The sequence below is a fragment of the Mirounga leonina genome, unplaced genomic scaffold (genome assembly GCF_011800145.1).
Source record: "Mirounga leonina isolate KUSES-001 unplaced genomic scaffold, KU_Mleo_1.0 Mir_126, whole genome shotgun sequence".
Classification (NCBI taxonomy): domain Eukaryota; kingdom Metazoa; phylum Chordata; class Mammalia; order Carnivora; family Phocidae; genus Mirounga; species Mirounga leonina.
Window position 1 is genome coordinate 500627 of NW_023270314.1, and position 24176 is coordinate 524802.

General features: G+C 35.0%; 1 protein-coding gene and 1 pseudogene across 1 annotated transcript in view; one reads left to right on the plus strand and one right to left on the minus strand.

Annotated features, from left to right (window-relative positions):
- TMTC2 (transmembrane O-mannosyltransferase targeting cadherins 2) overlaps positions 1-24176 on the minus strand; it is a 392764-nt gene that overhangs the window by 155558 nt on the left and 213030 nt on the right. The window lies entirely within an intron of this gene.
- On the plus strand, positions 4557-4684 carry LOC118009056 (annotated as a pseudogene).

Consider the following 24176-nt stretch of genomic DNA (forward strand, 5'->3'; position numbering starts at 1 on the left):
CAAGACTTATGCTTAGTTTTAGGCTATGTTTATAATAGGACACTTGGAAAAATAAATCTTACATCTCTGTTATCAAACAGAAGTGACAAGAACATGTTGTACTCATACACACAAATGCTTTTGCATCTTGCTTGATAAAATAGGTATCAAGCAGAAATCTCAAGTGACTATACCAGCAGTAAATGGAATCTATATAGAGGGTAATATTATTATAAAGAGCCACTGACAATTTGCTCAGATGCACTGACAAAAGTGAGATAGGCATGCTTGTTCTTTTTAATTTTTAGAAAATTCCATTTCACTTTTGCCTTTATGAAAACAGTCAATAGAAATGATAGCTTGAAAAAATAAACCTGGTTAATAAAATGAGTAAGTTACTACTACTTGAATAAACTGCAGTAATTCCAAGGTTTTAGACTGACACAGAGCTCGGGAATTAAGTATCTAATTCATACTAACCACTGAACACATAAAAAGAACCATGACCAATCAGAAAGCCAGGCTTGGTAATGTGAGTAAGCTCTGTCCAATGAGATGAAAGCACAGTGGTCTGTGTACCTCTTAGGAAAGGTCCTAAAAGAAGAGAGACCATGTTCTCCCTTAGCCTTCCTCCCTCTTGCTGACTGTAAGGTACAAGTCCTGTTCTGAGGATTGTGGCAAGTAAATAGCCCTTCATGAAACTCTCCTATGACCCCTGGGGCTACACACCTCTGGACTTCTTTTTTGTAAGATGGAGAATACAATTTTAACTAGTTTAAGCTAATGTTCTTTTGGGTTTCTTATCACTTGCACACCAAACACTTTCCCAACTGATAAAATGCCATAGACATCACTTCGTTTTGTATTTATTTATTTTATTTTTTTAAACCATTTAAGGCCATAAAATACATAATATCAAGTATTGCTTTGCTAGAGTTAATTTTAAGGAAAACTTCTAATTATATTTGAATGAATAAAAAAAAAAATGAGCTGTCTGGTTTTGAGTGGTAACCAGACTAGGCGATTGCCATGTATAAAAATAGCAGTTAATATATTTAATTAAAATTATAAAACTTAAGAGCATAATGGGTGCATGAAATTGGAACCCTTCAATTAAGCTCCTAGACATCCAAGTGGTCAGAGTTATCACTCTTCACCCAAAAGAGTAATGACATTAGTAGCATTTTTTTTATAAAAGCATTTTAATTAATCCTCTCAATCCCCAAGTAACTGGAAAGAAGGAAACTCACAGGAATTGTCAAGTGAAATGAAATAGGTAGGATTTTCATCTCAGAAAAAAAAAAAAAAAAGCTTCAGTGAGATATAACTGATTGAACTGGAGCTCCAAAGGAGATACCACGGATGAAAGTTATATTTTCTGGTCTCACGTGGCACTTCTATGGCTTTCAGGTCACCCTAGGATAATAAACTTTGATTTTGAGGACCAAACAAAAGAATTCTCTCTACTCATATCTTTTTTCTCAAATCACAAACTCAACTTTCTCCTCCCCCCTCCCTTTTTTAATTAAACTATTTCAATTTAAGAGGTAAAAATGACATCTTTTACAAAGATGACTTTGGGTGTAAAAAGCACTAACAAGGAAGTGGGCATTGATTGTTGCACATAACCTCAACGTATGAGAATAATATTTAATATATATGCTACAAAAAGCATAACTTAACTGGATAGTTATTTTAAACTACTGCTAAGTTATTATACAGGATTAGTATATACCATATGTACTGTGAGCAAAATAAAAAAGATGTCCCTTCTTGAAAAGGTTAAATTCCTTCCTCATTAAAGGGTAATGAGCAAGTCATTTCCTGGCTCTGGACTTTAACTGCATGAAAAAGAATCGAAACAGAGATGCAGGAAAAGACAATAGCCATGTGACATGAACTAGACAGATGGGCACATTTGGTTCTGTCCCATAGTTCCCCAAAGCTAACCCTGTTTCATTGGATGTCACATAGCTGTCAAGTAGATTTCAGAAAATACAGTTAAGCCTCCTTTCTGTTATCTTTCTTTTGACACAGACCTGTTTAGTTGTGCTAAATTGAATTTTGTTTAGACTTTGACAAATAAAGTATAATAATGACATCTTATTTCATAAAGATTTTTTTTATTCTAACCTGCCAAATATGGAGTAGTAGGCATCCAATCAAAATGATTTTTTTGTTGTTGTTATATTTCAATTGCATTACCAAAAACTTTATCAATAAAGATTAGGGGAAAAATGAAGTTGTAGCTTTTTTTTTTTTTAATTTTAAAATTAGTTTTTGCTTATGGTCTAAAGAAAGAGAAACATATTCTCATATAGTACTGTGTCTGAAAAATACGTGAGGTCTCAATTAAATGGAGCATTCACTACAAAGGTACTTCTCCTGAGTAAGAGTTGGGACTGTGACATCTAGATAAGCTTTTATATCCATAAAAAGTCCATTTGTATCTGTGATGTCCTGAAAAAGATGCTTCATGATTATTATCTTTCATAATTCTGGCAATAAATCAATAAATATATAGTCCCCATTTTACAAATAGGAGCCCCCAAATCAGAATGGTTACTCAACTTAAAAAAATCCATGCAGCTCATTTATTGTTGGAACTGGTACCCAAAGAACTACATTGCCTATTAATATATGCCTAGTTTGCAGTATACCTGTCTTCTGAATATATAATTAAGGCTATATTTTCCTCTACATGTCATAAAATAATAATAGGTATGAATATACATTCCTAGTTAAAAAATAGTGCTTAATAGGAAATCAGAAAGAAAATACTAGATGTCTTTATGATAATATTTTCCATGTTCTTTCTTTTCATCCTTAAAATTAGCAATATAATTCTTTTCATCTGAGAGATATGAAAGCATCAGGGAGAGAAGTTAAACCACATACCCATGATAATACAACTGGAAGTCTCAAGATGAGACTCAAATTCAGAGCTGCTAGGTTTCAAATCCCACTGTCTTCCCATTACTGCACATTGGTCCATTGGGAAGAAGAGCCTGTTCTCAGAATAAGCATTAATACTTGCCCTGTCTGGTTCATATACCCAGTGCTTCTTCATTGTCCGTATTAACACATTTTTCTCCTCTCTTTCCCTATTTATATATGCCCATGCCAATATATAAGTATCTTGGATTTGCTTAATATGTGGATAAACTATAGCTTCCAATGTCAATCAACTTTACCAAGAACAAATACGCTTACGTGACAGGTAATTTTATGTGTCAGCTTCATTGGAACATAGCATGCCCAGATACCTGGTTAAACACTATTTCTGAGTAGGTCTGTGAGAATGGTTCAGGAAGAGATCGACATTTTATTCATAGACTGTGTAGAGCAGATTACCTTCCCCAGTGGGGATGGGCATCATCCGAACTGTTGAGGGCCTGAATACAATGAAAAAGAGAACAGGAAACTTTGCTTTGAACCCCTGGGGCATTGATCTTCTGCCCTCAGACCTCCTAGTTTTCAGGCCTTCAGACTCAGACTGGTATTTACAAAGGCTGAGCCTATGAACTACACACACCATGGCTTTTCCTGGGTCTCTGTCTTGCAGAGAGCCAATCCTCGGACTTCTTAACCTTCATGATGGCATGAGTCAATACCTTATAATAAATCTTTTTATTTTTTACACACACACACACACACACACATCCTATTGGTCCTGTTTCTCTGGAGATCCCTAACACAACTTATAAAGGGGTTTCCTTGAGTTATTCTTACATTGAGAATCCACTCCTCTTCCTAGAATGTAGGTATACACCCACAAAGGCATAGCCAAGAATAGTTAGAAACAAAATAAATTAGCAGCTAACAAACTCTTTAGCTTTTATTATTATATAATTATATCAAGTTTCCAGGCATTTTATTTAATCCTTGCTACAGCACTGGGAGATATCACAACCCCATTTTGCTGATGAAGAATAAGGATTACCCAATTTGACTAAGGCAGCCATGGGACCAATAAATGGGAGATTTGAATCTTAAGTCTGCTTAATGCCAAAGTTCAGGCTGTTAACTATTTCATGAGGCCGACTCCATGGTACAGAGCGAGCACAGAGTTAAATTTTTTAAAAAGGAAACATTTTCCTTTTAGCCATTCCATTCCTCCCCAAGAAAAGAAATACTATTCTGGTAGGCATATATATATATATATATCTGGGATCGTAGTTAAATACCTTTCAAATACTACCTCATCTTCTAAGAGAATTTTGAGATTTAAAACAAACAAAATTAAGAACTAAAATGCACCTGACACAAATCAAAGACACTAACTACCAGTGATTTAACTTTAAACCCATGTACAGATTTGCTACTTATTCTTTACTATTTACAGGGGCTATCCAACATGGATGACTAGTTATTATGTAATTCCTTGAAAAAGAAACATTTATCAGTTGGATGGTACACATAGGCCAAAGCCTGAGCTACTCATTAAAAGTCAAGGTAAGTAGACTGTTGATTCGTTCATTCATTCATTCATTTGTTGAAAATATATTTCATAGTGCCATTATACAGAGATTTGATGACTAGTAGAAAAGAGATCATTTAAAAAGCAGTAATAATAAAGCTTTGCGCCGTAGCAGTATCGTAGCCAATGAGGTTTATCCAAGGCGTGATTATTGCTAATTAAAAAGCAGTAATACAGTTATATAGAGGGTACTATGATATAGTATGATGTGCTATGGAAGTCCATAGCAAGAAAACCTAACTGAAACTAGTTTGTTCCAGCAGCTGGGGAAAGAAAAATGAACATTTGTGAATTCTGCAGGCATCAACACACTCAAAAAAATATTACCAAATAAAATAAAATAAAATAAAAAAGCAAGCAAGCTTCAGTGCTGGATTCTTTCTATAGATACGGTTATAATTTGGGTTAGAGATGTTCCCATGGGCACACAGTGATTTAGTGCAATGTACTCACTTTAAACATAAATATTCAACAAAGTGGGTGTTTTCTTTGTCCCTTAACAGCAGTGTTCTAACAAAAGTCTGCCCTTGAAACAATAAATTATGAAAGGGGAAAAAGTATCATGTATCTCACAGGCCAGCAGGAATAGGTGTTAGGTCATACAAGCAATTTCTAACTTAAGAACAAGCAAGATGAGTTCCAAAAATGAAAGTCTGAGTTTACCTTTTTTTTTTTTTTTTTTTTTTGCTTGGAACAGATTTGCCATGTAAAAACAATTCACTCACAGGCTTATCCTGAAGTATTCAAAAACTGTGAAAGAAAGCACCTCTTATAACAATGATCCTAAAACTGACTTTGCAGATTTAATTTTGGTGCCGAGAAGGGATGTCCCTTCACTCAATTCAGGGGTCAGAGAGAGACAGGATCTATTCCTGGTGGCAGTCATCATTTTAGGTCCCAGTGTAGGAGCAGGAGACAAGCTGGTGTCTAAGGCTGGGCAGGGAAAGGGCTGACCGTGGATTGATGGGCAGGTTGGGAGTCATGTGATAAATGAAGAGAAAATTGGTGAGTACCCTCAGCAGCACTTGCTTTTATTTTCTTACCCCTTCTATCCATTCCACGCTCTTGCTTTAGAAAGGTACTGGCCTTGCCCCAGAGAATAGTATCTCTGCCCCTCAAGCTCTGAATGCTTCCCATTACTTTGTTTCAGAATGGGGCCTAGAAAACTTGCCTGTTTTTCCTCCTATCAGTTGTTGCTGGTTTTTTTTTTTTTTTTTTAAGGAGAATATGTGCTTATTTTTTATTTATTTTATTTTTTTTAAGTCGGCTCCCTACCCAGCGTGGAGCCTAACGCAGGGCCTGAACTCACAACCTTGAGATCAAGACCTGAGCTGAGATCAAGAGTTCAACGCTTAACTGACTGAGCCACCCAGGCGCCCCTCAGTTGTTGCTTTTGATTAAAGTTGCATTCTCTTTTCCAAACCCAAATTCCTGGAGTCTGAGTATACATTTTGCATCCCAGGTTTGCACCTACCCCTGAATCTGGTCTTTGAAGATTTCGAGATTTTTTCCTAAGATTTTTACTTCAAACAGGCACATTTACAGAAAATACACACACACACACACACACAATCATTAAGACATCAAAAGGCTATTCATAAAATATAAATGGTGTTAAAAAATAGTCTATATTCAGAATTCAAGAAAAGCACAGATTATTCCCCTAACCTGGAATTTCTGTTCTCTAAGCAAGTACCTGCTTGTCATTTTCTGAGTAAGATGTAATTATACTGACCAGGCTGGATCTGGTTTTTCTTCTCTAGATGACTAGTGAGCATTTTCTCACCCTGTTCTCCTAATTATCAGAACAGTAAGATGGGACCACTCGTCCCCCCTTGCCTTTCAGCCAACCCCCATCCAGTCATCTTCAACACTAAGAGTCCTTAGGAGTAAAGTCAATTTGAGGGCACTATAATTAAAAGCAATGGAGGGGTAAAGCAATCTAGATGGCAACCATAGGTGCTCTTCGATTCTACAGAGGTAAATAGGGACAGAGGAAGAAAGAAAAAGTGGGAAGGAAAGTTTCCAAAATAATCCATGATGCTCCTGTTAAGAAAAAAACCATAGGCCCAAAATGGTGTCACTTAGACCAAATTCCCAAACTGGGGCTTGATACCTCATCTAATTGCAGTTTCAGCCTCCCCCAGAAATGCAGTCTTAACTAGTCACTCAGAAGTTTTTCAATCAGCACCAATGAGTCAGCCACAGAGGCTTTCTCCATCCCCCATAAAATGAGGTAATCTGAAGGATAAAAGCCCTTTCTTTTCCCCCAAGGGAAAGCCACATTGCCTAAAACAATCCTTTTCTTTTGCTAATAACTCTCTTGCCCCACTCTCCTTCAGTGAAGCCTTCCATTTTGTGCATCTCCTCAGACTCCCTGTCTATTAGCTAGATGGGATGCTGCCCAATTCATGAATCTTTTAATAAAGCCAGTAAGATTGTTTAAATGTACTTGGTTGAATATTTGTTATTTAACACACCCTTCACATATGAGGAGTTTAAGGAAAATGTATGTACATAAATCACGGGCACATTGTGTAAATGTACATTCAGCGAATACACATTGAGCTTGGACTGTGAGTTAAGCCCTATGCTAGGCACTTAGGATGTATACAAAAGCCCTGCCTCCCATGGCCTGTATATGTTAGCAATATACAAAATTAACTACACATTTTTATTTATTTTAATATCACTCTATATAACTAAACAGGAGATTATAGAGTTCACTAGAAGGTGACAAATATAATGTTTCAAAAAAAGGAATCAAGGAAAGAACAGAAGTGTGAGCGGTAGAGAGACCACAGTTTATATTATGAAAGAAAGGGGAGAGATCACAACTAATACCAAGGAAATAGAAACAATTATTAGAAATTATTATCAACAACTATATGCCAATAAATTAAACAACCTGGAAGAAATGGATGCCTTCCGGGAAACCTATAAACTACCAAGACTGAAACAGGATGAAATTGACAACCAGAAAAGGCCAATAACCAGTAACGAGATTGAAGCAGTGATCAAAAACTTCCCAAAAAACAAGAGTCCAGGGCCTGATGGATTCCCTGGGGAATTCTACCAAACATTCAAAGAAGAAATAATACCTCTTCTCCTGAAGCTGTTTTAAAAACAGAAACAGAAGGAAAGCTTCCAGACTCATTCTATGAAGCCAGCATTACCTTAATCCCCAAACCAGGCAAAGACCCCATCAAAAAGGAGAATTTCAGACAGATATCCCTGACGAATATGGATTCCAAAATTCTCAACAAAATCCTAGCTAATAGGATCCAACGATACATTAAAAGGATCATCCACCACGACCAAGTGGGATTTATCCCCAGGATGCAAGGGTGGTTCAACACTCGCAAATCAATCTAATAAGAGGAGAGAGAAGAACCATATGGTCCTCTCCATTGATGCAGAAAAAGCATTTGACAAAATACAGCATACTTTCCTGATTAAAACTCTTCAGAGTATAGGGATAGAGGGAACATTCCTCAAGTTCATAAAATCCATCTATGAAAAACCCACAGCGAATATCATACTCAATGGGGAAAAGCTGAGAACCTTTCCCCTAAGATCAGGAACATGACAAGGATGCCCACGCTCACCACTACTGTTCAACATAGTACTAGAAGTCCTAGCAACAGCAATCAAGCAACAAAAAGAAATAAAAGGTATTCAAATTGGCAAAGAAAAAGTCAAACTCTCTCTCTTCGCAGATGACATGATACTTTATGTGGAAAATCCAAGACTCCACCCCCAAATTACTGGAACTCACACAGCAATTCAGTAATGTGGCAGGATACAAAATCAATGCACAGAAATCAGTTGCTTTCTTATACACTAACAATGCAACTGTAGAAAGAGAAATTAGAGAATCGATTCCATTTACAATAGCACCAAAAACCATAAGATACCTCGGAATAAACCTAACCAAAGAGGTAAAGGATCTATACTCTAGAACTACGGAACACTCATGAAAGAAATTGAAGAAGACACAAAAAGATGGAAAAACATTCCATGTTCACGGATCGGAAGAATAAATATTGTTAAAACATCTATGCTGCTCAGAGCAATCTATATCTTCAACACCATCCCGATCAAAATTTCAATGACATTTTTCAAAGTGCTGGAACAAGCAATCCTAAAATTTGTACAGAATCAGAAAAGACCCCAAATCGCCAAGGAAATGTTGAAAAAGAAAAACAAAGCTGGGGGCATCACATTGCCTGATTTCAAGCTATATTACAAAGCACTGATCACCATGACAGCATGGTACTGGCACAAAAACAGATATATAGACCAATGGAACAGAATAGAGAACTCACATATGGACCCTCAACTCTGTGGTCAAATAATCTTCGACAAAGCAGGAAAAAATATGCAGTGGAAAAAAGACAGTCTCTTCAATATATGGTGCTGGGAAAATCGGGCACCATATATTGAAGAAGAATGAAACTTGACCATTCTCTAACACCATACCCAAAGATAAACTCAAAATGGACGAAAGACCTCAATGTGAGACGGGAATCTATCAAAATCCTAGAGAAGAACATAGGCAGTAACCTCTTCAACATTGGTCGCAGCAACTTCTTTCACAATACATCTCCAAAGCCAAGTGAAACAAAAGTGAAAATGAACTTTTTGGACTTCAACAAGATAAAAAGCTTCTGCACAGCAAAGGAAACAGTCAACAAAACAAGAGGCAACCCACAGAATGGGAGAAGATATTTGCAAATGACACTACAGACAAAGGCTGATATCTTCTTCAGTTCTTTAAGTTCTTTAAGAACTTCTCAAACTCAACACCCAAAAAACAATCAAGTCAAAAAATGGGCAGAAGACATGAACAGACACTTCTCCAAAGAAGACATACAAATGGCTAACAGACACATGAAAAAAAACGTTCATCATCATTAGCCATCAGGGCAATTCAAATCAAAACCACACTGAGATACTACCTTACACCAGTTAGAATGGCAAAAATGGACAGGGAAAGAAACAACAAATGTTGGAGAGGTTGTGGAGAAAGGGGAACCTTCTTACACTGTTGGGGGGAGTGCAAGTTGATACAGCCATTTTGGAAAACAGTGTGGAGGTTCCTCAAAAAATTAAAAATAGAGCAACCATATGACCCAGCAATTGCACTACTGGGTATTTACCCCAAAGACACAGATGTAGTGAAAAGAAGGGCCATATGCACCCCAGTGTTCATAGCAGCAGTGTCCGCAATAGCCAAACTGTGGAAAGAACCGAGATGCCCTTCAACAGATGAATGGATAAAGAAGATGTGGTCCCTATATACAATGGAATATTACTCAGCCATCAGAAAGGATGAATACCCAACTTTTACATCAACATGGGTGGGACTGGAGGAGATTATGCTAAGTGAAATAAGTCAAGCAGAGAAAGTCAATTACCATATGGTTTTACTTATTTGTGGAACATAAGGAGTAGTATGGAGGACATTAGGAGAAAGAAGGGAAAAATGAAGGGGGGGATATCGGAGGGGGAGATGAACTATGAGAGACCATGGACTCCAAGAAACAAACTGAGGGTTTTAGAGGGGAGAGGGGGTAGGAGGATGGGTTAGCCTGGTGATGGGTATTAAGGAGGGCAGGTATTGCATGGAGCACTGGGTGTTATATGAAAACAATGAATCATGGAACACTACATCAAAAACTAATGATGTACTGTATGGTGATAACATAATAAAATGAAATTTAAATAAATAAATAGACTCAGCTGGGAGGCCTCTCGGAATTCTTTGAAGCAAAGAATTGAAAGAAATGAGTGATAGGAGATAAACTTTGGCCACAGAAATAATATATCACTTAAATGAATAACATATAAGAGAAAAAATAAACAGCAGATGACAAGATATTAATTTTAAAAATTCATTAACATTTCAATATCCAGATGGCCTCAAACTTCAATTATACTTTAAGCAACTTCTCCATCATATAGGCAAAACCACAGTTAAGTTTTGTATAAGAGAAAAAATAAATTAAATAGAAGATAATATTACTATATTTCCTGGTGTGTCTAAGAAATAATTCTTAAGTCATAGTAATTGGAAATCTGCAGAGGACTGATTGGATCTACACAAATAACAAATTTACATCTGTTCATTTTTCTTCAGGAGCAAAGGAAAAGAGATACTTTTTTTTTAATGCAAAACCTCTCTCTGAGAAAACTGAAATTAATTTACTTCAAATTCTGCAGCAAAGCAGCCTCCACTTTTCACATGAGCATAATTTTAGGACAAACACATGCAAAAAAAATCTGGCCTTAATGCAACTTTCAATCAGTTTTAAAGTTAAACCAAACAAAAGGCATTAAAACAGGATGTGATTATGAATTTCTTTATAAACCTATTTTATGGGCTGTCTAATACATGTCCTCAAACTTACCTACAGAACTCTGGATGAAAATGATTATAAAATTAAAGGCCATTTTAATGAGATATCAGAAAAATGCCTTTCATCATTTTTCCAACATGGAAAATAGTTTAACTTTCTCTATACAATTACTCTTGAATAAATATTTCTACATGGAAAAGCATGACCCACACAGTGCCATTTTAAAACTACATTTGTAATAGAAAACCTGTAATACAAATGAGCATAGGAATGATTCAATCTCCTTCTTTCTCTTGCCAGACTCCAATTTCTTAAAGGATTCTGATTTCCCCCAATTTTACGTTGCGTTATGGGGGGAGGGCAAAGCTTAACAGTTAGTTCCAGCAGGCAATCCTAGACACCACTACTATAATGTGTAGTTTCTATTGCTATAAAAGAAATGAGTGTGAAATAATAAGTGGTTTGATTCAGTTCTATTCCAAAGCATTTATTGAGTACCAAGGAGGTGTCAGGACTTCAGTATGTGCTAGAAACAAAGACATAAATGATTTACATCCCCAGCCACCAAGGAGCTCCTAGTGTGAAGAACAGTTCTTTGGTCATTGTATCCATGCATTTCATAGGATAAAATTATTCTCTGGGATATCCTGTAGCTTCATGATGACAAAATGCACTTTTCTATTACATTCAAGAGAATAATATATCCAACTTTCTAGACCCATGATGTCACTATTCCGCCCCCCCATGGGGATATAAATCTCCAAAGAAATACTTAACTTCTTTATACTAGATGATTTTTGGCCATTTCTCCCCTTCTTGTTGTCATATTCATCAGCATCAATAACATCAAACACCCCAGCCTTCTTTCCTTCTCCTTCAACACACCATATGGTTCCTCTTTCTCTATCAAATTCTTTAAATACTGGCATTCCCCAGAATTCTATCCATGGTCTTTCTTACATTTGTCCTTATACATATCACACACACACACACACACACACACACGTTTCAACTTCTGTACTGAGATAATTACAGCGCTCTATCTCAGGATGCTCTCATGAGCTGTAAAAACACATTCTAGATGCCTAGTGGATGCCCTATAGGCATCTGAAACTTACATGGCCGAAAATGAATGATTTTTGCCCCAAATATCTTGTTAATTTGTCTTCCTAGTATTACTCTTTTCTTTATTATTATTATTATCATATTATTATTATTATTAGTCCAGGCTGAGTTAGGTCTCCATCTGCCTTCTCATAGTAATATAAGCTTATCTCTTAGAAAAGATGCTGCTTTGTTATTTAACATATTTTTAAATCCAGATTATAAGCTACTTGACAGCAGAAACTACACACTGTCAGCTTATCCCCAACATTTAATACAGTGTCTGTCACTCTGAAGGCACTCCATATTTGTCAAATAAATTAATGAATCCTTATTTCCAATACATAAATTTGCAAATGTGCTCATATCTATAAATGTATTGAGAAGATATAATCAATGTTAATCAAACTTTATAATTGCTCATTTTTTCTCAGAAATTTGTAAAACTAATGATGTTCAACATAGGTGTTACAAGAACTGGGGACTTTAGAGTGACAAAAAAACAGATTTCACCTCCTGATGTAAACTATAAAATCAACTCACAATGAATCAGAGAACAGGTGTGCAAAATGAGCCATCGGAGAAGATGTTGAGCAAGTAGGAAGTGTTAACTTGTCTAACTGTAATTACAAAATAACTGAATACACTCAATGTAAAGCTATCCATGGAAGAGCAGGTGGTGTGACTTAGAAGAAAGGTCCATAAACCGGGATTTACAGAGGCAAATGTCAATTTAGGCTGTCTTAGACTATTGCCATTATAAATTAATTCATCCAATAGTCCTCAGCCTGATGCTCTTATAAATTGACTGTTTTCAATACATGGATAGATATGCTTACCAAACTAACTTATGAATCCCATACAAACTTGACTGGACTCTTGAGTCTTCTAGCACTTGCAACAACATAGTGGAGGAAATCCCACGAAAATGCTAGCACACTGGAACTTTCCTATCTTTCTGTGAGCTTTGGTTAGATAAGTAGGGCTCTCTGGGAGTGCACCAGGCACCTGAACAGATCCAGCTTCTTCCCTTAGACACTTACAGAAACTTACTGAATACTACTGAGTGCTATGAGTTTTCATGTTACACACAAATTGTAATTTTAACTGACAATCACATATGATGCTTTACCATAAAACCTACAATAAAATATGTTTCATTTTGTGGTTTTTCCTTTTTTTTTTAAGATTTTATTTATTTATTTGACAGAGAGAGACACAGAGAGAGGGAACACAAGCAGGGGGAGTGGGAGAGGGAGAAGCAGGCTCCCCATGGAGCAGGGAGCCTGATGCGGGGCTCGATCCCAGAACCTTGAGATCATGACCTGAGCTGAAGGCAGACGCTTAACGACTGAGCCACCCAGGTGCCCTGGTTTTTCGTTTTTTTTAATTGGCCCGATGTATTATAATTGCAGCTTCACCATAAAATCATTTCTGACTTCCTCTTTACTATCCTGCAGATGTTCAGGTCATTATCTAGTAATTCTCTTGTCTTAATCTATCCTGGCATCTGACAAGACAGATGTAGCCAAAGTTCTTCATTACAGTACATCATGACCAAAACTCAAGAATGGATAGTTTAATGCTAAAACATGCTCAAGAATTTGCATACACAAATGCATATATGGTTGATGAAATCACTGAGCATAGTATCAAATAAACACTAATTTTTATTTTCAAAATATTTTCAAAAATATTCCAATAAGGGCTACACTTATATTCTTAACTGATCTATTTGTCCTGAAGAGATGGTTAATATTACACTAAGTCTAGAAATTAGGACTGAAATTACTAAAAGACAAATTCCAGTAATGTGTTTCTATTAACAAAAAATAGCTGTAAAGGCACTTATATATCTCAAGTAGGATTTTAAAATGACTCTTAATATTTTCAGAATCATGAAACATCTTATTTCATTTTTAACAAATCAGAATATAATTATGTACTTCATTATTTACCATTTAATTTTTTTTCTAATTAACAAATGAAAATACCAGAATTTGTTTTGTTGAAATGTCCCTTGGCTGGTTATCCAGTTAAGTAGCAATAACATATTTTCTCTTACTGATTTTGAAAAATAGTTTATTTTCAACATGTTTGTAATAAAGGAAATATTTCCAGGGTTTGGTGGGAGAAAGGGAAAGAAAACTCAGCCCTTGACATTAGATGATATATTCCAGAATCTTTATCCAACATCACTATGTACATATATTGTATGCAATAACAACGGTCTAAGGGAATTTTACCACTTTTATGTTTTTTGGACAGTGACTCTTTACATAGACATAGATAGATATAAATTTAAAAATTGTGCAATAAATCAATATGAAGAGTCAGATAAGTGGACATAGGCAGTAACACTAGTTGGGAAAGAAGTGGATCAGCTAGGTATAATGAGCAGAACACAGGAGTACTGTCCGACAAACTTGAACTTAGTTGATTTATTTCCATTCGGTAGTGTACTCATTAATCAACTCGCTTATTTGTTTATTAATTAATTCATTGATTTATTAATTAACATTTCCATAGTTTAACTCATTCATTAGCTTGTTAATCAACACGTACATAATTTAAAGCCCATGTGCCTGTCATTATACTTAGTATCAGGGATAGAATGGTATCTAAGCACCCTCTGACCTTAAAGAAATTACACTGTAATTAAGGGGAACGTGGTATCACAAATGACAATATGATCCAGACTATAAAGAATCAAGTATTGGTTGCTATGGTGAGATTTGGGAAGGGTACCTATCTTCCAACTCCGAAAATATAAAAAGTATCAAGAAATTTTCCCAGGGAGTATCACATAAGCTGAGATAGAAAGAATATAAAATTATCAGCCAGGTAAAAAGAATGGGAAGTGGGAGGTAAAGAGGTCAGAAGGGGAGAAAATGGTAGAAAATGTTACATGAAAAAAACAAATAGTATGTGCAGAAGCCTCTCAGCAAAAAAGTTTGGGAAAACTCCAAAAAAGAACCTTTAACTAAAATTCAGATATGTGATAAAGCCACAACAACAACAATAAAAACTTGGAATCAGGCATATTTAGAAAAAATAAATCTAAACAATCAGGAACAACCAATTTAAAATGTAATGAAGGGGAAAAATCTAATTCACATTACCAAAAATAGATTTTTAGACTATTAAGAAATATATAATATAAATACATGAATATAAATTGGTAAGGAAGAAGTAAAAGTTTCACTATTTGTAGATAAAATGATACCATATATAAAAAATCATAAAGACTCCACCAAAAAACTATTAGAACCGATAAATGAATTCAATAAAGTTCCAAGATACAAAATTAATATACATATATCTGTTGCACTTCTACACAATATTGAGTAGCAGAAAGAGAAATTAAGGAAATAATCTATTTACAATTGCACCCAATAGAATAAAACATCTATGAATAAACTTAACCAAGGAGGTGGAAGATCTGTACTCCAAAAACTAGAAAACATTAATGAAAGGAACTGAAGATGACACAAACAAGTGGGAAGATACTCCATGTTCATGGATTGGAAAAACCAATATTGTTAAAAATGTCCATACAACCCAAAGCAACCTACAGATTCAATGCAATCATTATCAAAATGCCAACAACATTTTTCACAGAACTAGAACAAATAATCCTAAAATTTGTATAGAACCACAGAAGATCCTGAATCAATACTGAAAAAGAGCTTGAGGTATCATAATCCCAGATTTCAAGATATCCTAAAAAGCTGTAGTAATCAGGAACAGTATGGTACTGACAAAAAAAATTGACACAAAGCTCAATGGAACAGAATAGGGTCCCAAAGTAAACCCACACTTTTATGAAGGCCAATTAAACTATGACAAAAAAGTCAAGACTATATAATGGGAAAAAGTCTCTTCAACAAATGTGGGTGTTGGGAAAACTGGACAGCTACATCCAAAAGAATAAAATTGGACCACTTTCTAATAACATACACAAAAATAAACTCAAAATGGATTAAAGACCTAAATGTGAGACTTGAAACCATAAAATTCCTAAAAGAAAACACAGGCAATAATTTCTTTGACATCAGCTTTAGGAACATTTTTCCAGCTATGTGTCCTATGGCAAGGGAAACAAAAGCATTTTAAATTATTGGGACTACACCAAAATAAAAAGCTTTTGCATAACAAAGGAAACCATGAACAAAACAGTAAGCCAATCTATTGAATGAGAAAAGATATTTACAAATGATATATCTGATAAGGGGTCAATGTCCAAAATAGATAAAGAACTTATACAACTCAACACCAAAAGACCACAAATATTCCAATTAAAAAATAGGCAGAGGATCTGACTAGACATTTTTCCAAAGACATACAGATGGCCAACAGACACATGAAAAGATGTTCAACATCACTAATCATCGAGGAAATGTAAATCAAAACCACAATGAGATATTACTTTACACTGGTCAGATGGATAAAATCCATCAAGAAATAACAAGTGTTGGAGAGGATATGGAGAAAAAAGAATTTTCATGTGCTGTGTTAGTGGGAATGCAAATTGGTGCAGCCACCATGGGCAACAGTATGGAGGTTCCTCAAAAAGTTAAAAATAGAATTACCATATGAAGCAGTAATTCCACTACTGGATATTTACCCAAAGAAAATGAAAACATTAATTCAAAAAGATACATGCACCCCTGTTTAGCATTATTTACAATAGCCAAGATATGGAATCAACCCAAGTGTCCATCCATAAATGAACGGATAAAGAAGACATAGTAAATATATACAACGGAATATTACTCAGCCATAAAAAAGAAAGAAATCTTGTCATTTGCAACAACATGGATGGACCTTAAGGGTACAATGCCAAGTAAAATAAGTCAGTCAGAGAAAGACAAATACCATATGATTTCACTCATGTGTGTAACTTAAGAAACAAAACAAAGGAACAAAGAAATTTTTTTTAAAAAGACAAACAAAAAAACAGACTCTTAAAAACAAAGAATAAATGGGTTGTTGCCAGAGGGGAGGTAGGTGGGGGAATGGATGAAATAAAGTAGATTAAGAGGACACTCATCTTGATGACTACTGAGTATACAGAATTATTGAATCATTGAGGTACCTGGGTTGCTCAGTCGGTTAAGCATTTGCTTTCGGTTCAGGTCATGATCCCAGGGTCCTGGGATCAAGCCCCGCATTGGGATCTGCCCCTCCCCCTGTCTGTGTGCTCTCTCTCTCTCTCTCTCTATGTCTTTCTCTCAAATACATAAAACCTTAAAAAAATTTAAAAATTTTAAAAAAGAATTATTGAATCATTATATTGCTGTACATCTGAAACTAATATAACACTGTACATTAACTACACTTGAATAACCAAAAAAAAGTAAACACATTTGCAGTCTCAACCAGAAAAAAAATTAAGAAAAAAGATCAACTTCAAATATGTGAGACCTTTGTGGAAAAAAATAGTGGAAAAAAATATAAAATGTTGTTAATAAAGGGAAATTTAAAAATTGGAATAAATGTAGCAATACATGTATCGGAAAGGGAAGCTTCAAAGTGTGACAATATCAGTTCTCCTCACTCTAATACAGAGTCACTGCATAACCAATCAAAGCCCAACTCAACTTCTAATGCAATTTAACAAGGCTAGGATCAGATCCACGTTAAACAGAAAACACAGAGGAATAATCAAGAAGTGTTAGAAAACAAACAAGAATGGGAAACTTGCCTTTCAAAATCTGAAATTTTGCAGAAGTTATAGCAAATAAAAGTTTGTTCTTGCTGTGGGTCGCCAAAAGACCAGAATAAAGGCCACAACAATGATCCCATGTTGACAAATTTAGTCTACGTGAAAACTATTCAATAAATTATTCGCTTGGTATTAGTAACCACTAGAAAAAAATTATGCCTTAATACAAAAATAATATATCCTGAGTAGATTAAGGACTCCCACCCAAAAAACCCTCAAAATTAATTCTAAAAATATTTTAGAAATGTATAATTTTTTAAATTACCCTGTGAATGGTCTTCATAGAGACAGAAAATACAGAGGCTTTAAATGAAAATACTTGTGGTTTTATATAGATAAGTAGAAAGAAAAATATAAAATTTGAGTTATGTACAATAAACATTATAAGAAAAGTAAAAAGACAAAAAGTAGAAGAAAATATTTGCAAACCTGATTTTTGTGTATATGCATATACACAAATGCCCTATACATAGGGCATTTTATTTTACACTCCACAAATCAACAAGAAACCAGGCAAGGAATATGAACAATTAGTTCCCAGTACAATTACAAAGAACCAATAAAATAAGAAAAATTGTTCAACTCCACCTGTAATTAGGGAAATGGAGAATGAAGCAGCAGTTTTGAAACCATTCTACTGGGCATTTATTAATGCTGTCTATATAATAGTCTCAGTAGAAACCATTTAATGTGAATTCAAATGGGGGAGGGTCATGCAGATTTTGACACACCTGCACACACACAAATTTAAAAATCAATGGTGCCACATATATGCTGGGGAAAAAAGTTAAAAATATGTTGTATAACTGCATGTATATAAATAGTTGTGAAAAATATCAAAAGATTTATCACAGAGCAGGGAAAAGGTGGGTAAGAAATGCAATTAGAAACTTTTATGCTTTACTCCATATTCTTCAGTACTGTTTCAGTGTTTTACAACTAGATTGTATTTGGGTATTGATTGGTGAAAATTATCAATTAAAACAAAGTATGTAGTAAGTGTAGGCCTTGCTCTTGCCAAGAGAACAAGCAGGTATGGTAGGCTGCCCTACCTCATTCCAGCAATCAGTAAAGAGCCAAACGAATTATGTATACAAGTCCTAGTGACCTAAAGCCAATGAAATTTTACCCAAACCTCTCCGTCTCATTTACCTCACACAATGGCAAGCACTTCCAGGCACTCCTGTTCAATAGCCTTTCCCAAATTCTCTATTTTGGGAGACCAGTCTGCTTACTGGACACCTCTCTCCATCCTTAACACACGCATACCTGCATACATCCATGGAACTTGGCAGGAAACCCTGTCCTGAAATCTAGCCATGTGGCCAAGGGGTTCCTTTCCCCCTCATTTCCACCTGTCTTCCTCATTCCATGGGCTTCTCATGCCTTGTTTGCGATGGAGCTCAAGAATGGCTCAGCTCTGTCAGGTAGTCACACCACTTCTATTCTGCAATCTCTGATTCTTCTCACCTCTCAAGGGTTCTCAAAACCTGGCCCTGAATGAACCTATCAATCTCTCACTAGAATCTGAGCTATAGTGGCAACTCTGTACCCCACATTTCCTTTACGCTATATCCTCTTAAATTACTTCCTCCTTAGAGTTCTTGGCAGCATGAGATACATAAACTCATTGAGATTCTATGGAAAATTTTGCTTCCAATTGGGCATCTTTCACCTGATCCACTCCTCCATGAGAAACAACTGTCTGATCTCTCTCAAACTGAAGCTTTTGATAGGCAGCTGTTATTGAGTGAATGATGTCTCTCATCCAGAAAAAGATATGTTGAAGTCCTCACCCCCAACTCCTCAGAATATGACCTTATTCGGGGACAGGATCATTGCAGATGTAAGTTGTTAATTTAATAAGGGAGGGGCCCCAATCCAACGACTGGTCCCCTTACGTGAATGTGAAGACAAGAACATGCAGGGAGACCACCACATGATGACAAAGGCAGAGACTCGGGTTCTGCAGATGCAAGCCAAGAAACTCCAAAGAATGCCAGCAAATCACAGGAGAGAAGCAAGGAAGGATTCCCTTACAGGTTTCAGAGGGAGCACGGTGCTGTGGATACCTTGATTTCAGACTATTGGCCCCAGACTTGTGACAAAATCAATTTCTATTGTTTTTAGCCACTTACTTTGTGGTGCTTTGTTATGGCAGCTGTAGGAAACTAATACATGAACCAATCTTAATGTAAATGTGTTTGCTTCTGAAATTGCAAGAAAAGGCAACTCTAGATGTGTAATTCAAGAAGGCTCCTAGTGATCTGGAATCATTTCATGATAATAGTTAAAATGCCCTTATACAATTCCAAGACTGAGGTTATTTAATACCCGTTACTAATCTTATCACTTATATTGATAAGCAGGGTCTTTTCTGCTCTGACACAGATTTCATAATTCATTATAAAATCAATGCAATTAGAACTGTTTACATATGAAGAGATACAATGACCAATAAGAAATTGCCACTACCTCAAGAAAATTAATGTGAATGGAAATGACCACTGTACTTCAATATTAAATATGGTATTGCTATTAACTTTAGACAGATATTCTTTATGTTATAGAAGTATGTATTTATTCCTAGTTTATTACAATTCTTATTTATTTATAAGTTTATTTGTTATTTATGAAGCAGATGTTGATCAAAAGCCTTCTTGGCATTTCTAGAGATGATCATAATTCTTTCCTCTTCTGACTTTTTAAATTGAAAGAGTATAATAATTGAATTGTAATATTGAATACCACCTATAAATCTTAGAATAAGTCCCATCTGATAGTGATGTTTTAATCTTTAATATGCTGCTACATCCACTATATTAATTTTAGGGTATGTGTGCATTTATATTCACAAGTGTGACTGGCGGTTCTGTTATTTTGTTGTTTATTTGTTTTGGTGCATGGGTTTGTTTTTTGTCTTCTGGGTTTTGTTTTTGATGTTTGCTGTTGTTACTGTTGTCATTATTCTCCTTTGTTATTTTGGTGTTAAATATAGTCAGACCTTTTGCCATCAGTTTATCTAGCTTCACAAAAATAAATGAGAAGTATAACTGGTACAAGAAATATCACTTGATTGAAGATTTGATAGGACTCACACATCAAAGGCCTGAACTTGTTTCCTGGTGGAGAAAATTCTTTAATATGGTTTTCAAGTTTTTCCAAATCGCCTACTTCTTGGGTTAATGTTAATCATTTATATTTTCCCAGAAAAACATTCATATCACAAGGATTTTCGTATGTATAACCAATGTTTTGTTAGTTTAAGCTTCCATTATCTGGCTGTAGCCTTTTTCTCATTTTCTATGTTATATACTCAAGATTTTCTATTTTGTCTTATATTACCCTTGCCAGAAATTGTTCATCTTTTTTTTTTTAAAGATTTTATTTATTTGAGAGACAGAGAGAGCACAAGCAGGGGGAAGGGGTAGGGGAGAGGGAAAGGCAGACTCCTCACTGAGCAGGGAGCCCAACCCAGGTCTCAATCTCAAGACCCTGAGATCATGACCTGAGCCAAAGGCAGACCCTTAACCAACTGAGCCACCCAGGCACCCCAGAAATTGTTGGTCTTTTAAAGAACACTCTCTTATACTTATGCATTATTTCCCATTGTTTCTCCATATTCTACCTCATTAACATTTTCTTTTTACTTCTTTAAATTATTTTATTGCTCCTTTCCTAGCTTCTCATATTAGAAGATTACTTAGGTTCTTACAACATAGAACAAAATTGACAACTTATGGTGGCAAAATCTCTATTATCCACAAAAATGATCCCCTATGTTTATGGAAGATAATTAAGATTTGATTAAACCACATTAAATTTATTATTGGCACTCTGAAATCTAATACCTAATGAAATAGTCAATGCTCTATTGAATTACTTGTTTAAATATCATTTGGAACAGACTGCTAGGATAAATCTATAACAACAATGAAAGAACAATGACTGAGTATTTTTCAGGCTAGAAATCAATTATACTTCAGATGCAGTGAGTAGTACAGTTAAAATGTTGAAAGTCGACTATACATTTATAAAATTTGACAATATAAATCATTGAGCAATGGTCTATCTGCTTTGTCCCTAAAATTTATTATACATGGAAAGAGAAACCAACATCATAACACATATCTGTTAAACTGGTCTTAAAATTACTTGTGTGAAGTACTGGATTTTAATAAATAGAGCAATATGAATAAAAGGCTGAATATAAGGCTATGCGATAAATGTACTACATCAGTTGCTTTTAAGAGTAGAAGGGGGGATAGTGAAATGAGTGAAGAGGGTCAAAAGGTACAAACTTCCAGTTATAAAATATATATGTCATGGGTATCTAGTGTAAGTATGGCCACTAGAGCTAATAACAATGTGCTGTATATTTGAAAGTTGCAAAGAGGAATTTGCCAAGTAAAAGCTCTCATCACAAGAAAAAGAATTGTAACTATGTATAGTGACATATAATTAGACTTGTGATGATTTCACAGTACATACACATATTGAATTATATTGTATGCCTGAAACCAACATAATGTTATATTTCAATTATATCTCAATTTTTTAAAAGATTTTATTAATTTATTCATGAGAGATAGAGAGAGAGAGAGAGAGGCAGAGGGAGAAGCAGGCTCCCCATTGAGCAGGGAGCCTGATGTGGGACTCGATCCCAGGACTCCGGGATCATGACCTGAGCCGAAGGCAGATGCTTAACCATCTGAGCCACCCAGGCGCCCTATATCTCAATTTTTTTAAAAAAGTACTTAAGTACTGTTTCAAATTTCACATTATATAATTGTTATCTGTAAGCATGGATTAAAGTGTTATCAAAACCTTATAATTAATGGATTTAGACCATTTAAAACAATTTCTATGGCACTTTCTTCTTGAACTTAGTTCAGTTGTGCAAACACGTGATCCTTCTAACAAAACTCTATAGCAAAAGTTTAGGAAACTTAGTTAAGTGTCATAAAAAAATAACTGATACTCTCTATTAGATGTAATTCCATGTATTTTATATCTATATGTAAAGGTAGTTTGAATTAATTTTTTTTCTGGATTTAAAAGATATATACTGAGGTCTTTTACCTCATACCCTTGGTTTATTTCTGCCAGCTTGAGAAGAAACACTATTATTGCATGGATATATAGTCAGAACATCTTACGTTCAAATACTGGCTCCTCTTTTATTTGTGTGATCCAACACAAATTACCTGAGTTTCATTTTCCTCATTTTGTAGGCCTCATTTCAAGACAAGCTGTCATAACATATGTAAAGAACTAAGAGTGCTTGGCACATAGAAGTAATTCAAGTAATTGCTACCAGAGAAAAAAAAATTAAAATTATTCCATCATTTTATAAATAGGCAGTATAACTGTATGCATGCACCTCTCAGATATAACTTGATATTAATCCTGCAGAAAAATGTCCTGAAAGCTTTAAAATCTCTTAATGCAATGTTCCCTAAACTTCAGATATAACCACATATCATTTGTATTATTGCTTACCTATTATTTTTCCAAATCAACCTTTTTTCCTTCTATCCTAACCTAGAACAACATTTAGATACCCCAGTTCTATTTTTAAAATATAAGCAGAAAAATAAAATCATAGGAATTAACTTAAAGATTATCTCTGACCTCTTAGAATCATCCTGTGTCCGGCCAGTAGTGATGGACCTCACTTTACTAATCGTGGTTTTGAAGTTACATAATAATGTATGTCTATCTACAGATTATTTTCCTAATATAAATTCCTAACAACATGAAATTTTTTCAGTAGTTTACAAAGCAAGCAGATTTAGGAACACTGAATGTGTTAAAAAAAAAAAAAATCTAGGTTATTGATTAAAAGTTAAGTACAGGACCTAACAGGAGCTTATGATTCCCAAAATTCTAAAATTCACTAATAAATATGGGTATTTCATGCCAGCTAATGTAATGGGTTCATTAGTTTCAGGCTTTGGTCATAAACATCTTTAAGAGTCACTGATGATATGAAATGTGATTAATATCTGCTACTAACCACAAAGGAGTAATACCAGGTTAAGCCTACTGGTAAAACTGAACAAAGCACATTCCTCTTTCTTTCAGGATTGAAACAGGACAAGGAGCAATTTCTGTAAATCAGAGAAAATTATGTAATGAAAATAGCAGAAGAAAGAAAAACTTTTTGTCAGATAGTCTCTAAATGGTCCATGAGAAAACTTGGCTTCTTTCCTAACTATGTAAATAAACAGAAAAAACAAAACCAAAAACAAAAGCTTGCTCCTAGTGACATAGGATACCAGACACATTTATAATATTATGGGTAGTAAAATATCTATCTTGGTGCATTTTATTAATAATTGATTAAAATCAATGAAGAATTCACCTATTTTGAAATATAATTATTTAATATCAGAGTTCTATCAACCACATGGGTTTTATAATCCAATACTTTAAAAACAATGGCAATATTTCTTATGGGATTTAAACCTCTCCATTTGAGCTAAGTGTAGTTTAAAAAACCTACCATGTTAGTAAAAAC